Raw genomic sequence first — 16639 nt, forward strand, 5'->3', positions numbered from 1 at the left:
CTACACTCTCAACTTTTTTTTACATATTAAGAAAACCAATCTGAAATAAATATAGCAAAATATTAGCGTCCATAAATATGAGTATTAAGCACGTGTTATTTTCTAGAAGCTTGAAATAGTTTATAGTTTTTAAATATGTTTTATATATATACACCTTTCAATTGGGATGAAAGTCCATAGATTACCTTACCACCCCTTCGTGCCATTATTTTATCTTTCAGTAACTCCCTCCTCTTTTTCCTTCATAGGACATATCACAATTTGCAACTATCTTATAGTATACTAGTTTTCTTTTGTGTATCTGTCTTATTTTGTATTCCTATTAGGAAAGGGCAGAAGAACCTTGTAGCACCATATTAGAAACTTCCAGGCCAAACTTGGCCATCAATTAGAACTAAATTTTAACAAATCCATTCAGAGCATTCATGTTCACAGTGATAACCAAGTGACACTGTCACATATTTTCTTGAGATCCTTTCATACATATTTATTACCAAGTCTTAAAAGTAGGGACCCATATCTTCCCCAGGTGTTCAGCTCCAGTCCCCACAGTGACATTTAGAAAAATCACCCATGGAAATTGCTTCCGTGCTATAAATACACTATCACTGTCACACTGTATATACAGTTATATGTTCCACATAACATTCTTCTCCTGAGGTATTAAAACAGAATATTGTTTCTTTAGTTGATCATCAGTAAAGTAGTTGTCTTGTGTTTGGGAACCATTGTGAAAGAAAAATATGAGGGTCTGCTCTGATGTTTCTTTCCCTAGTACATCAGTTGAACTTGTGAGAATGGACTTCACTGCAAACTCATTCCATTTGTTGTAACTGAAAAAGCCACAGCCAAGGAGCCAGAATATTCTCACTCTAAGTTTAGTTCTGTTACAGTTTACTCTGACTTTGGTTAAATCATTTAACCTGTTTCTTCTTTCGCAAAATGTGAGAATAGATTGGGCTTCAAAGTATTATAATTTGCATCAGATTCTAGTAATCCCTCTTCCCTCCAAATATAGTATGCCACCAATAGTTCCTTTTGCTTGAGTTATTTATAGTGTTATATTTGATGACATCTTTGTGTTTTCAAAGTTTATGCTTGTGTGCTATTATTTACCCACGTATATATATATATTATATATATACATAAGTTTAATAGAATATTTTATTATGGCTTGTAGAGCCCACAAAAATGAAAATCGTGAATTATTTTATTGGATTTTGTTTGGGGGCTGGCTTAATTAAACAGATAATGCACTCAAAGTATCGTACATTAGAACTGTGGAAAAGACAGTTTAAAAACTAGATCTTAGTAAAAATAGGAAATGATGGTTGGAAAAGGGAGTTGTATGTGTATGTTGTTCCACTGACAACGAAAAAAAATTTATGTACTTAATGATTTTTAACAACTATCTTCAAAGCTGCCTTTCACTGGCATAAGTAAATGTTAACTTTGGAACGGTTCATGAACACAGAGGAATATTCTAACTGGAATTTTTAAAAGAAAGTAACAAAAGAATTAAGAGCTGGAAGGAATGATTTACCTGGAACATTTTTAAAAACAGATAGTCATCTGATGTCACGAAATGTTATTTATAAACCTTAATATCTACATTTGTCTCATGTATGTGCTAATTGTGGTGAGCTTAACCCTACTTGTTAACAGAATATGCAGGCATATAAACAGTATATTTTAAAGGCTTTACCTGTCTTAAAATATCTTCTACCATATGACTGAAATTCCCAGCATTAATGTGATCCCTTTGGGATGGTTCCTTTGTGATGACTATTAAAATCCCCATATAGATAGCAGTCTGGTAGTTAAAAATGTAAAATTTTTTTTTTAAAAAAGTGCCTGGCCAGGTGCCGTGGCTCACGCCTGTAATCCCAGCACTTTGGGAGGCCGAGGAGGGCAGATCACGAGGTCAGGAGATCCAGACCATCCTGGCTAACACAGTGAAACCCCGTCTCTACTAAAAATACAAAAAAAAATTTAGCTGGGCATGGTGGCGGGCGCCTGTAGTCCCAGCTACTTAGGAGGCTGAGGCAGGAGAATGGCGTGAACCTGGGAGGCGGAGCTTGCAGTGAGCTGAGATGGCGCCACTGCACTCCAGCCTGGGCGACAGAGCAAGACTCCGTCTCAAGAAAAAAAAAAAGTAGTGTCTGGAGTCAGATTACCTAAATTCTCATAAAAGATGTTCTACTTAGAGGCCAGGCGCAGTGGCTCACGCCTGTAATCTCAGCACTTTGGGAGGCCGAGGCAGGAGGATCACGAGGTCAGGAGATCGAGACCATCCTGGCTAACATGGTGAAACCCCGTCTCTACTAAAAAAATACAAAAAATTAGCCGGGCACGGTGGCGGGCGCTTGTAGTCCCAGCTACTCGGGAGGCTGAGGCAGGAGAATGGCGTGAACTCGGGAGGTGGAGCTGGCAATGGGCCGAGATGGCGCCACTGCACTCCAGCCTGGGCGACAGAGTGAGACTCCGTCTAAAAGAAGAAAAAAAAAAAAAAAAAAGAGGCAAGTAATGTAATATCCCCCACCTTTGGTTTTCTTATCTATAAATACTGATTTAAAAAAAAAAGCACACTGTCTGCCTTATAAGCTAAAATGAGTGAATACAGGCAAAATGCTTTACATTTTACTTTACGTTTACTAAGCACCCAGAAAATGTTAACTATGATGACAATTATGATGATGATGATATTGATATTTTCAAGGAGGGACATCGTACATTTTATTAATAGTTATTCAGAAATTCTAACTAAACAGGGAGTAGGTCTCCAGACAAAAGAGACATGTGACAGTTATGCTTTTGGAAGAGTGGGAGAGAAGCCTGGAAAAGATCGAGATGAGAGATGCAAATATTAATATCTTTAGATGCAGGCAGATCATGTAACTATGAGAAGCAGCCAGGTGTATGACAAGAGGGATGAATCACAGCCGCTATGGAAGTAAGAGTTCCCAGTATTTATTCTTTCTATTCTTGCTGGCATTAGTCCTAAAATATCATGAGTCGAGAATAATAATCACAGCAGTAATAATTGGCATTTATCGAACTTTCATTAAACATTCAATGGGAGGGACTGCACTGACATTTTATGTGCATTATCTTACTTACTTAGCGCAATCTATGAGGCATCTGAAGCTTGGAAAGATTTTAAGTAGCTGCCTTTTTATGAAGCCAGTAAGCAGTCAGGCGAGCCTTTGATTCTACGTTAGTCTGACTGTGGGGTCTTGTGCTTTAATATCATTATATTGTATTGTTTCCCACAATGAGTGTTGAAAACAGCATAATCAATCTTTCTTAATCTAGCATCTTTTCCAAATTTCCGCAAACATAACATTTTGCATCCAACTCAGAAAATATAGTAAGGTGTACTGCTAATTAATAAAACAGCACATAGACTCCATTTTAAATGAGATAAGCTCTACAAATATTAGACAGTCTGGGTTCAAACACCCTGTATTTGCTTACTAATTCTTTTATGCGTAAAACTTTTTGTACTGGCATCATGCATCTTTCTCTTCTGATGCCATGGCTAATAGTCAGAACTTTGGCCTCTTGGTTTTTTCTGAAACTGAACCACCTCAGTCTTCATTTGTATTTATTTATTTGAGTGGTATTTTCATTTCCTTTGAGTAAAAGGAGAAAGGAAGAAGAGTTGCTGACACTGTCATGACTGAAGGGGTAAGATTAGGCATTGTGGCACCTCTCAGCCAGGGCTGCTTCCTTATAGGAAGTGCTTCAGAGCTGCGGAGATGGGAGTGATTTAGCAGCTGCCTCCCCCTTGATTGACCGCATCAGGCTTTAAAAATATCAATGGATTCATTAGCATCAACCCTTTGCAGAACTCTCTTGAAGACTATCTTAATGGAAACATGTGAGAGCTTTTATGAGTGCACTCCAAGATATGATTTATGGGAAATAGTCGCAACAAGTGTTTGCTTGAAGTCTGTTGGAGTCATTCCTCTGAACTCTAGGCACTATCAGAACATCAATAAAGCATGAATTTTGAGTAAAGACCAAGGCAGATAAATAAGTATTGGCGTTGGTATTTCTGGAAATTTTTCTGGAACATTTATCAAGGACAATTTGCTAGAAGAAATGGATAGTAACCTGATGCTTAAAAGTTGAAGAGGGAGGGAGGGAGGAGGGAAGGAAGAGATAATACATTTGACTAGATTGAAAATGTATATTTACATTCTCAGAATATGGGATTAGGAAATGAAAAAGTGTAGTAAGCAAGGGGAAGTATTGCAGAATGGAGATTTGTGCTTGGCTCAGGCATGTAGACAGCAAGCAAGTGAGGGATAAATGAGAACACTGAAGATGATAACTATGTGAGGCAACACAATTGTTAATTAGCTAGATTTAACCATTTCACGATATATGTGTGTGTGTGTGTGTGTGTATATATATACATACATATATATGTATATACTTTGAAACATTATGTTGTACATGATAAATACACACAATGTTGTCTGTCAAATTAAAAAAATAAAAGAATAAAAATTATAAAACCAATTTCTACTGTACCAGATATCACCTCTTAGTTTCTAGTTACTTTTCATTTCAACCTCATGATAAGGGTGGGTTTCCTTTCCAGTGGTAAAAAAAAATGTGAGCTTTAAAAATGATGCTTACTCTTACACTTTACATAAATTAACATATTTTAGTTCTCACTGCAATTCTGTGAAATAGGTTCTATTTTTAATCTTAATTTTACAGATGATGAAACTGGAATGTCAAGAAGTTCAATAACTTTCCAAAGGATCTTACTGTTAGTAAAGTTGTGAAGCCAGATTCAAACCCAGACCAGTCTCAGTTCAGTGTTTGAACTCTTAATATAATGCCTGTCTGTAGACGCTTCAAAGTTTCTACTTAATTATATATAATTCTTAATCTAACTTGATTTTAACATATGCAGAATTCTCCATGGGTGTAGTTAATTTTCCAAGTATAAAATAAAATCTTTGTAATTTACTTAAAGTCTTTATCGTATAGCTTTATTTATAGTGCCCCAGAAGTAAAAACATTTATAATTTAACACATTTGCTCTTGCCTTTATCTTTTTTTCTATAAAAGTTACCTTTACATTGTCTAGGTAATATTTACAAAACCACAAGATGCTTGCAAAAGTACTAAATGCTTTTTGCTATATACAAAGATGTTCTTTGAAACGTTATTTTTGTTGCATTCTTGGAAGTCAATTCTCTAATTTTCAAAATTGTATTATGTCTATAGTAACAAAATTGATTACCTTATAATTTCTGAATAATAAACTATGCATGTGTAAAGCAGTGTGCAAAAGAGTACTATATGACCTGCATTAATTTTACTAACATTTGGGGAAAAGTATCAGTTATAACCACCTAAATCAACATACAAATATCAGTAGTATGTCTATACTTCAGTAATGAACTAGAAATGATCATTTCTTTGTGTTGTGAACATTCAAAATCCTCTCTTGTAGCTTTCTGAAAATATACACTAAATTATTGTTAGCCATTTTCACCCTACAGGGGCCACAGAACACTAAAATTTATTTCTCCCATCTAGCTATAACTTTTTATCTATTCATCAACATCTTCCTGTCCTCCCCCTTCCCCTACAATTCCCAGCCTCTAATAATCACAGTTCTACTCTCTACTTTTATTAGCCCAAATTTTTTTTAGCTCTCACATATAAATGAGAACATGAGTGGTATTTGTCTTCCTGTGTCTGACTTATTTTATTTAACATAATGTCCTCCAGGTTCATTCATGTGGCCATGAATGACAGGATTTTATTATTTCATGGGTGGAAAGTATTCTATTGTGTATATATACCACATTTTCTTTATCCATTCATCTGTTGATGGACAATTAGGTTGATTCTATATACTGGCTATTGTGAATAGCGCTGCAGTAAAGTTGGTATCTCTTCAATATACTGATTTCCTTTCTTTTGGATAAATATCCATTAGTGGGATCACTGGATCATGTGGTAGTTATATTTGTAGTTTTTTAAAAGATACCTCCATACTATATTCCATAATGGCTGTACTAATTTACATTCTTACCAACAGTGTATTCGTGTCACCTTTTCTCCACATTTTTTGCAGCACTTGTTATTTTTTTGTCTTTTTTATGAAAGCCATTCTAGTTGGAGTGACATGATGTCTGATTGTGGTTTTGATTTGCATTTCTTTGATGATTAGTGATGCCGAGCATTTTTAAATAATACTTGTTGGCTATTTATATGTCTTCTTTAGAAAAATAACTGTTCAGATCCTCTGACCATTTTTAATTGGATTGGTTTTTTGTTCTTGAGTTGTTTGAATTCCTCATATAGTCTGGATATTAGTCTCTTGTCAGATGAATAGTTTGAAAATATTTTCTTCACTCTGTTGATTGTTTCCTTTGTTGTGCACAAGCTTTTTATCCTGATATAGTCCCATGTATCTATTTTTGTTTCTGTTGCCTACATTTTTGAAGTCTTACCCATGAACTCTTTCCTTAGACCAATGAGATGAAGAATTTCCCCTGTGTTTTCTTCTGAGAGTTTTATGGTTTCGAGCCTTATGTTTAAGTCTTTAATTCATTTGGAATTGATTTTTGTATACAGTGAGAGATAGGAGTCTGGTTTACTTTTTCTGCATATAGATATTCAGTTCTCACCAAACCACTTATTGAAAAGACTTATCCTTCCCCCATTGTATGTTCTTGCCAGCTTTGTTGAAAACAGGTTGGCTGTAAATGCATGGATTTCTATTTGGGTCTTCTGTTCTGTTCCAGTGGTCTGTGTGTGTGTTTTGATGCCAGTACCACACTGTTTTGGTTACTACAGCTTTGTAGTGGATTTTGAAGTCAGGTAGTGTGATGCCTCCAGCTTTGTTCTTTTTGCTGAGAATTGCTTTGGCTATTCAGGGTCTTTTGTAGTTCCATATGACTTTTAGAGTGTTTTTTTTTTTTTATTCTGTGAAGAATGTCATTGGTGTTTGATAGAGATTGCGTAGATTTGTAAATTGCTTTGAGTAGTATGGTCGTTTTAACAATATGAATTCTTCCAATCTGTGAGCATGGATGTCTTACTATTTTTTGTGTCCTCTTCAATGTCTTTCATCAGACATTTCTTCAATGTCTTTTCATCACACCACTATGCCTCACTAAGGTTTGTAATGTTCATTGTAAGATCTTTCTTACAATGTGTTAGATTTATTCACAGGTTTTTTTTATTTGTAGCTGTTTTAAATTGATTTATTTATTTCTTTTTCAACTAGTTCATTATCAAAGTATAGAAACACTACTGATATTTGTATGCTGATTATGTATCCTGCGACTTTACTCTTAATTTATTTATCAGTTCTAACATCTTTTTGGTGGATTCTTCAGGTTTTTCTACATATAAAATCATGTCATCTGCAAAGAAGGACAATTTGACTTACTCTTCCAATTTGGATGCCCTTTATTTCTCTTGCCCAATTGCTATGATCAAGACTTCTAGAACTATGTTGAATAAGAGTGGTGAAAGTGGGCATCCTTGTCTTTTTCCAGTTTTTAGAGTAAAGGCTTTCAGCTTTTCCCTATTCAGTATGATGTTAGCTGTGATTTTGTCATATATGGCCTTTATTGTGTTGATCTATGTTCCTTCTATATCTAATTTCTTGACAGTTTTTAATCATGAAGGATTGTAAGATTTTATCAAATGCTTTTTCTACATCTATTAAGATAATAACGTGGTTTTAGCCTTTATTTTGTTGATGAGTTGTAACACATGTATTGATTTGTGTGTGTTGATGTGTTTACATTTTCATTCATTTCAATAAAATTTTTTAAACTTCCATCTTTATTTCTTCACTGACCTAATAAATGGTTAGGAGCATGTTATTTAATGTTCATGTATTTTTATACTTTCTAAAGTTCTTCTTATTATTGATTTCTAGTTTCTTTTTCATTGTGGACTGAGAAGATACTTTACATGACTTTGACATTTTTCTATTTGTTAAGATTTGTTTCGTGGCCTAAAATATGGTCTATCCTGGAGAATATTCCATGTGTTGATGAAAAGAAAGTGTATTCTTCGGCCATTGGATTTAATGATCTGTAAATGTCTGTTATTGTCATTTGGTCTATACTGAAGTTAAGTTCTATGTTTCTTTGTTGACTTTTGTCTAAATCATCTTTCCAATGCTGAAATGTGGTGGTGAAGTCCTATTATTGCTTTTGTGTCTCTCTTTAATAATATTTGCTTTATATATCTGAATGCTCCAGTGTTAGTTGCTATATATACTTAGAATAGTTATATCCTTTGCCGGGTGTGGTGGCTTACCCCTGTAATCCCAGCACTTTGGGAGGCCGAGTCGGGCAGATCACAAGACCAGGAGATCAAGACCATCCTGGCTAACATGGTGAAACCCCATCTCTACTAAAAATACAAAAAATTAGACGGGTGTGGTGGCGGGTGCTTGTAGTCCCAGATACTCAGGAGGTTGAGGCAGGAGAACGGTGTGAACCCGGGAGGCAGAGCTTGCAGTGAGCCAAGATTGCACCACTGCACTCTAGCCTTGGTGACAGAGCAAGACTCCATCTAAAAAAAAAAAAAGAATTATAAAAGAATTGTTATATCCTCTTGCTGAATCAATCCCTTAATTATTATATATAATGCTTTTGTCTCTTTTCATTTTGTAACTTAAAATCTATTTTGTCTGATGTAATTATCGTTATTTCTGCATGCTTTTGTATTCTGTTTACATGGAATATCTTTTTTTCATCCCTTCACTTTTATTTATTTATTTTTTTTGAGACAGGGTCTCTCTCTGTCACCCAGGCTAAAGTGCACTGGTGCAATCACAGCTCACTGCAGCATCGACCTCCTGGGTTCCTGAGAATCTGGCACTATAGGCACATACCACCATATCTGGCTAATGTTTGTGGGTTTTTTGTTTTTTGCTTTTTGTTTTTTACAGATTGGGTCTCACTATGTTGCCCAGGCTGGTCTTGAACTCCTGGGCTCAAGTGATCCTCCTGCCTCAGCCTTCTGAGTCACTGGGATTACAGGCATGAGCCATCATGCCCAGCTTCCATCCCTTCACTGTTATTCTTTGTGTATCTTTACAGATGAAGTGAGTTTCTTGTGGGCAACATATAATTGGGTTTTGTGTTTTTATCCATTCATCCAGTCTATATTTTTTAACTGAAAAATTTAAACTGTTTACATTTAAGGTTCTTATTTATAGGTGAGGACTTAATCCTATCATTTTGTAAATCAGTTTTTGATTGTTTTGTGTATATTTGGTTCCTTTCTTACTTTCTTATTGTACATATTTGTGTTTTGGTGGTTTTTCTGTAATGATAACATTTAATTTGTTTCTCATTTGTTTCTTTCTCATTTGTGTACCTGCTGTACCAGTACATTTTATACTTTTATGTATTTTTATGATGGTAGATATCATTTTTTACTTCCAGATGTTAGACTTCCTGAAGCATTTCCCGTAGGACCAGACTAATGGCAATTAATTCACTCAGGTTCACCTCTCTGGTAAATAATTTATTTCTCTTTCATTTTGAAGCATAGCTTTGCTGAGTTATTTTTAACTAACTTTTTATAAAAACACTTTGAATATATTATCCCCTTCTCTCCTGAACTGTAGATTTCTGCTCAGAAATCTGCTGTTAATGTGAGAGAGATTCCCTTTTATATGAATTGATGCTTTTCTGTTACTGTTTTAAAAGTTACCTATCTTTGACTTTTGATGGTTTGACTATAATGTCTCTTGGAGAGAATCTTTTTGAATTAAATATATGTTGGATTGTTTCAGCTTCTTGTGTTTGGATGTCTAATATTTCTTCCAATATTTGGTCATTTGATGTTTTCCCACATTTTTCCATTCTTTAAATTTGTTTTTTTTGTTTTTTGTTTTTTGGTCTGACTGGGTTATTTCAAAAGACCTATCTTCAAGTTTAGAAATTCTTACTTCTGCTTGAGCTAGCCTATTGTTGAAGCTCTCAGTTGTATTTCTTATTTTATTCATTGAATTCTTCAGTTCAAGGATCAGTTTGGTTCCTTTTTATATCTAATACTCTTGAATTTCCCATTCAGATCCTGAATGATTTTCTAATTTTTTTATTGTCTATCCGTATTCTCTTGTATCTCACTAAGTTTCTTTAAGACCATTATTTTGAATTACTTATCAGGCATTTCATGGGTTTCCTTTTCTGTGAGGTCTGTTGCTGGAGAATTACGGTTTTCGTTTGGAAGTGTCATGTTTCCGTGCTTTTTCATGTTTCTGTATCATTACATGATAGCTGCACATCTGGCATAATAATTGCTTCTTCCAGTTTTATGGAGGTAGCTTTCATATGGAAAGAATTTTTCTTGTAGATGCATCTATAGTGTAAATTGGATAGGGTACTTTAGTTTTGGTTTTGGGTGGGCATTGTAGCCTAGTGTCCATATGATTTCCTTGGCTGTAGTCAGTATCAGTAATGTCTACGTTCCTCAGTGGCTTAGACAGCAGTTGTTTGTGGAGGCTGTGGTGAGGCTTTGCTGGAGACTGTGGTGCCAGGCAGGACAATCCTCAGGCCCCTAGGTGGCACATGTGTGGACACTGGCTGTGGTGATGATGGGCTGGGCAGGCTGGGCCTTGGATCCCTGGTTGGTGCATGCAGGCACTAGCAGTGGTTATAGCAACCCAGAAGGGCTGTATTTCCTCTCCCTAGATGATACGCATATGCAGGTGTGTGGTGGTCCCACAACTGGAGGGGATGGTCATAGCAATGGCAGTCCCAGGCATGTGGCCTTCAGGCTCTGTTAGCCCATTCTTCAGCTCCCTATGTCCTGTGCGTGGCCCACATAATGTGCTTGACCAATTGTTCCTAGGGGTGTAGGGCACTGCATAGGCTTGGGTGCTGGAGATGCAGCTGAAGCACTGGGTCCAGATGGTGTCACAATGCCATAGCACTCTGAGTGGATGTGGAGAGATGTTGGCAGGACCCCAAGGATGTCAACATGCAGCGGTTATTGGGCCCCAGGGCAGGGTGTAGTCTGAATGTTGGCTCTGCTTTTAAAATGGTGCCATGCTGCAGCGGCTTGAGTCCTGGGGAGTGGGTAGGACCAAGCATGAATTTCCTCTCTAGAACAATGTAGTAATGTGAACTACATGCAGCTGCCTGTACTTGGCTAGGGCCTGTGAGAAGCAAGAAGCTCTTCTGTAGCTAGGATTGCAGGTATCTGTGATGGGAATATGGTTTACTGAGGATCTCTCACTTACATTTTTCTTGCAGTGGGAACTCCATCCTGGCTTTGAGCCAGTCCTGGCTGGCTGCTTTGCTTCCCTCTCTGTGCTGCCATCTCAAGTTTCTGTACTTCAGAGGGTCCCTGTCACTTCCCTGCTGGATTCCAGTGTTCTCCCTTAGACACTGTATTTGACATGTTAGCTACAAACAGTTTTGGTTCTTCTCTGTGAAGCATGTTATCTTATTAACATAGCTGTCATTGTCATCAATATTTGCTAATACAGACTACCCAAATAGTACTGTCATTTAATTGGGCTCTATGCATTTCATAAAGTTGGGCACCCTTGCTATTGAGGAGCAATAGCAACAGAAAGATCATATGAACCAAAAGCTAAACAAATTGAACATTTACACATATTACACAATTTCATAGAACTATGTAGCCAGCATTAGGAAATATTTGCTATCCATTCACCTCTTCCTCTTGTCCAGAGCCCACACAGAGCAAATCGTATATGTGGAAGGATTATAGAGCGCTAGAAATAATAGCCTTCATGGGGATGAGAAATGCTCTAAGGTGAAATATGAAGACTATATTAGGAGAAAATATTTTGAGTTGGTCTTAAAGGATGACTCAGTAATATACTAGAGGTTGAAGAAAGTAGTCTATACCAGTATTGTGCTAGATTATCCTTATGAATGTTTTAATTATGTGGTGTGAATTTGAAAAGCTGTTCAAACATTCGGTAACATGCTAGGAATACACTTCTTTTCATTTAGACATACCCTTCCTTTTCTTTCTTTAGGGATGGTTAAATAGTTGATAGCACTTTAAAGTCATAAAACTGTCAGTCATGAATTAGTTAGTGTGAGTGCCTTTGTCTCTAAAGGAAGTTACATGAGGGTCCCAGTGTTGTGGGTATCTTATTATAGGAGAACTAAAGTAAAATAGAGAAAAAGAGCAACCAACAGTTAAACTAAAGCTAAATTTCTTAGGTAAATACTTTTACCTATGATTGTTCCTAGAAGACGACAGAGTAAATGGGGATTTAGTATAGGAAAATCTCTTCTTCTGTGTCCTAATTTTTCATTTTTTGACTTGTAACATTTAAAAATTACAGGATATTTATCTTCCTACCTAAACTCCTTCTGATTCAAATTCATACAATCCGAAAACTACAACTATGGAGTCATATTGACTCTTTTTGCTACCAGAAAGTATTTTATTAGTGGTGAGGCTAAGGAACAAACAGTGTTTCTCAGGGGTTAGTTTGTTGGGGACCACCTATGAATTTTTTCATGCCCTATCGTACCTCATAGCTACTGGCAAAGTCAAGAAAGTGGCAGAAATCTCTAGAGAGAATATGTCATTTACAAAATCAATTATAAAGTTCTACACACATACACACAAACACACACACACTCACACAAAATGGAAGACACTATCAAAAAGTGAAGAATTAGAGGCTCAAATTCTTGCCTGATATCCTAGCATTTATCCACTAACAAATATCCTAATATAAGGAGGTTTTAACCTGGTATATTTCCCTAGTAGTCAGTCTGACAAAGATAATGAATTAAATATATAACCACCTAAGTCAGAGGACTTTTTATCTTTAAGATTTCTAAACTTGAAATTCCAAGTATAAAAAGTTAAAAGCTTTCAAATTTATTAGGGCAGCCATTCATCTAGTTAATTAAGTTAAACTTGCTACTCAGGTTGGGGGTACATATTCTTAGTAAGAGCAAGACTTGGAAACAAAAGGAAAATTCTGAGACGAAGGGTCTAAATCTGAAGTGGACACCCGAAGAAAACGCATTTCTCCTCTTATTCCTAGGGAACTGATATATCACAGAAGCAAAAATACTTAGTTGCAATATTTTTAAAAAGTAGAAATAAAGTCAGTTTTCTAGTTAAAATTACTACATGGTTTTCCATAATTGTTGCAAGACAAAGCATATAAGCATGATAAATTTTTACACAGTTTTTCTTTGTGATCAATGTGATATATAGCCAGAGCTTATGTCCATATAAATCTTCCAAAAATTGTCCAAGAAATCTAATAATCTGCTGTGCAAAGAAAAAGGAAGAAAGAATCAAACATTGCCTGGAAAGTGAATAAATAGTATGTTTAAGTGTATATATTTTTAAAATCTATGCGACTGATTTTATAATGAAATAAAACATATCCACTTAATTACAGGTCCAAAGTGGCTATTTTCCATGTATTTTTCCAATTAAAAGATGATGTGAGGAATAATTTTGATATTAAAAAGGAACCTCAGTCTTGAAAATATTAAAAAACCATTGCCACCAGATACTAAAATGTGATTTACTTAGAAATAAGGAAATGTCTAACAGGGCTGGAAAGGTAGACCGTTCACATTTATTAGCATCTCACAGATGTCTCTGTCATTTACAAATAGCTTGATTTGTTAAAATCAACAGTACAAAAATGTTCATTTTGTGGCTGATTTTCCATTATATTCTATAATGTAAACCAATAGTAGGTCATATTAGTACTGGTAGCCCATAAATGCAGTGGCTGGTACCTTACATGTGGTATTTGTAAGGTGCCTCCTAATTTAGTGAATCCACACACATTTTCATAGAAGAAGTTTATCTGTAGGATATTATATTATAATTCCTTTACTACAGCCAAAATGTCAATGTTGCCTATGGATTAAGAGGTCTCAAGTTTTCCTTTCCATCCCTAAATTACATTTTTATCCTTATATATTATATTATCATTGTGTTTTATCCTTTATATATAAAACTAATTATTTAACCCACTTTTTTCTAGTCTGCTTTTCTTCAAAATTACACTTTAGGAGAGAAATGACCATCATATAGGTAACCTGGCCTCTCTTATCTTATTTTAATTTCTTTCCTGATTATAAAAGAACATAAATATATGATCACATTAAGATTTATCTTAAGCTCAAAGTCAGAATCCAAACTAAACAAATCCCAGTTCCTGGTTAGCAGTCGTGGGTCATTGTAGTCCCGGGCGTTGTATTGAGTCCTGTCTGACCACAGATGTTCTTGGCAGCTTTTTCTGCAGGCGTCCTACCAAAATATTATTATTTGTTCTGCTTGCCTCCTTCAGTCCTTTTTTTTTTTTTTTTTTTGAAATACCATTGATGCCAATTCTGGCTTTTCATCTCACTTTCCTCCCAGTGGACACAATTTTCCTCAAGTATTCTTCTATTTGATATGCTAAGAATGGAAGGTACAGAACAAAGAAATAAAATATGGCCTGGCCCTCAAGGAATTCCTAGTTTTACCGATGAGAAAAGGAGACATGATTTCCAGTGGAGCATAGAATGAGTCAGCAGAAGCAATAAAAAGTACGTGAAGTAGCACAGAAGCAGAATATTACTTTTTAAAAGGAGTGTGGACCAGGAATCTCTTACAGAGAAGAGTATGTTTAGCTGTTTTGTTTTGTTTTTGTAGAAAATAATATAGTTTTATTAAAGAGAATTTAGTTCAAGTTATCATTATCCCTTTCTATTTGTTGTTGTTGTACCGCTGGAGGAAAAAAATGGTTTATTTTAAATACTTTTGTTACATTTTAGTCTTGATACCTGCAACACACAATTTACAAACATGCTTTATCTTCCTTTCTCTACTGCCTTGGTTTTATTTAGTCCTTACCTCTTATTATTTTGATTTTCCACTTGATATTTCTACCTATGTGTGCTATTAAGTGTTTCTACAGATGAGAATGTTTATTTTGTTCTTTAGAGCATTCAGCTTTAACACTTAGAGAATTTTCTTCAGATCATTTAACACATTTCCCTACTCTCACAAATGGCAGGCAGAGCTTTCTTCTTTGAGCTGGTCTCTTTATTCTATTTTGAAACATCTTTCTAAAAGGCATCTTACTCTATTCTGCCATATATTTCACATTAAAAAAAATAACTTCTGAGATTACCATGGCATTTGGAAAAGAGTATCTCTCAATTTGAACTTTTAAAGTTATTTTTCTTTACAGGTAAGTATTTTTAATTCTAGCAGCCTATTTCCCTTCTTTCATAAATGTATTGTTCATCATGCTATTAGGCAGCCAATTCTCTGTAATTTTCGTTTGGCTTTATAAATCTTTTGATTGGTTAGTTCTTGATATATACATTTTTGTAGGCATCAAAATATTTGTGTTTCTAAAAATAATATACTAAAGAAGCCTACATTTAAATACCTTTTTTGATATCTATATATTAGTTTAACTGCTGCAACAAAATAATAATAGCTTTAGTTACATTGTATAGTTTATGTTTAAGCATATTATGTAGCTTAAACAAAATAGAAGTTTGTTTCTCTCCACTTAAAACTCTAATCGTAAGTAGTCTACTGCTGCTGTGAAGGCTCAATGGGTTTGAGAACTCATGATTCTTCTATCTCGTTGATCCACCATATTTAACACTGTTTCTATCTTGTGTTTGAAGTTGGCTACGTCAGATCCTGCCACCATGTTCCCATTTCTCCAGTGGGAAGGAGATAAGAAAGAAATGCTAGAAAAGATACTCTTTTAAAAACAAAACCAAAGTTGCCATATACTGTTCTTACTCATACCCATTAGTCAGAAGTAAGTCACAGGATCCCACTTAACTGCAAGGAAGGCTGGATCACTAGCTTAAAATTCACTAGCTTAAAATTATATTACTAGAGAAGAAATAAAGATATTGGAGAAAGAGCTACTAGTCTCTATTACAGTCTATACTCACTCGTAACCCTTTCTTCTCCTCCAACCCAGACATTATGTTTTTAGGAATTTGCACTGTACCTGTATGAGGTGTCTCCATACCTAGGCTTTTTGGTATGCAGTAGGCTCCCTGTATCTGCAGGTTCTGCAGCCACAGATTCGACCAGCCTTGGGTTGAAAATATTTAAAACATAAATAAATAAAATAAAATAATAACAATTTTTGAAAGGATACAGTATAACAACTATTTACATGGTATTTATATAGTATTAGGTATTATAAGTAATCCACAGATGATTTAAAGCAGGGGTGCCCAACCCCTGGGCCATGGACTGGTACCTGTCTATGGCCTGTTAAGAAGTGGGCCGCACAGCAAGGAATGAGAGGCAGGCGAGCAAGCATAACCGCCTGAGCTACACCTCTTGTCAGATCAGTGGGGGCATTAGATTCTCGTAGGAACACAGATCCTATTGTGAACCGCTCATGCATGGGATCTAGGTTGCGTGCTCCTTATGAGAATCTAATGATAAATGTAATGCACTTGAATTATCCCGAAACCATCTCTCCCCAGTCCGTGGAAAAATTGTCTTGCACAAAACCAGTCCCTGGTGCCAAAAAGGTTGGGGACCACTGATATAAAATATATGGAAGGATGTGCATAGGTTCAATGCAAATACTACACCATTTTATATCAGGAACTTGAGCATTCAT

The 16639-nt window shown here is 35.6% G+C and overlaps 2 protein-coding genes across 5 annotated transcripts in view; one reads left to right on the top strand and one right to left on the bottom strand.

The window, feature by feature from the left end:
- Positions 1-16639, top strand: part of CSRNP3 (cysteine and serine rich nuclear protein 3) — a 208531-nt gene that overhangs the window by 136023 nt on the left and 55869 nt on the right. The window lies entirely within an intron of this gene.
- GALNT3 (polypeptide N-acetylgalactosaminyltransferase 3) overlaps positions 1-16639 on the bottom strand; it is a 210528-nt gene that overhangs the window by 29531 nt on the left and 164358 nt on the right. For both annotated transcript variants that reach the window (XR_008546807.2, XR_008546808.2), the window contains one exon: positions 16010-16096. The gene's annotated coding sequence lies outside the window, so the exon portion shown is untranslated. The remainder of the gene's footprint in view (positions 1-16009; positions 16097-16639) is intronic.

This window comes from Pan troglodytes, chromosome 13 (assembly GCF_028858775.2).
Source record: "Pan troglodytes isolate AG18354 chromosome 13, NHGRI_mPanTro3-v2.0_pri, whole genome shotgun sequence".
NCBI classification, from domain to species: Eukaryota; Metazoa; Chordata; class Mammalia; order Primates; family Hominidae; genus Pan; species Pan troglodytes.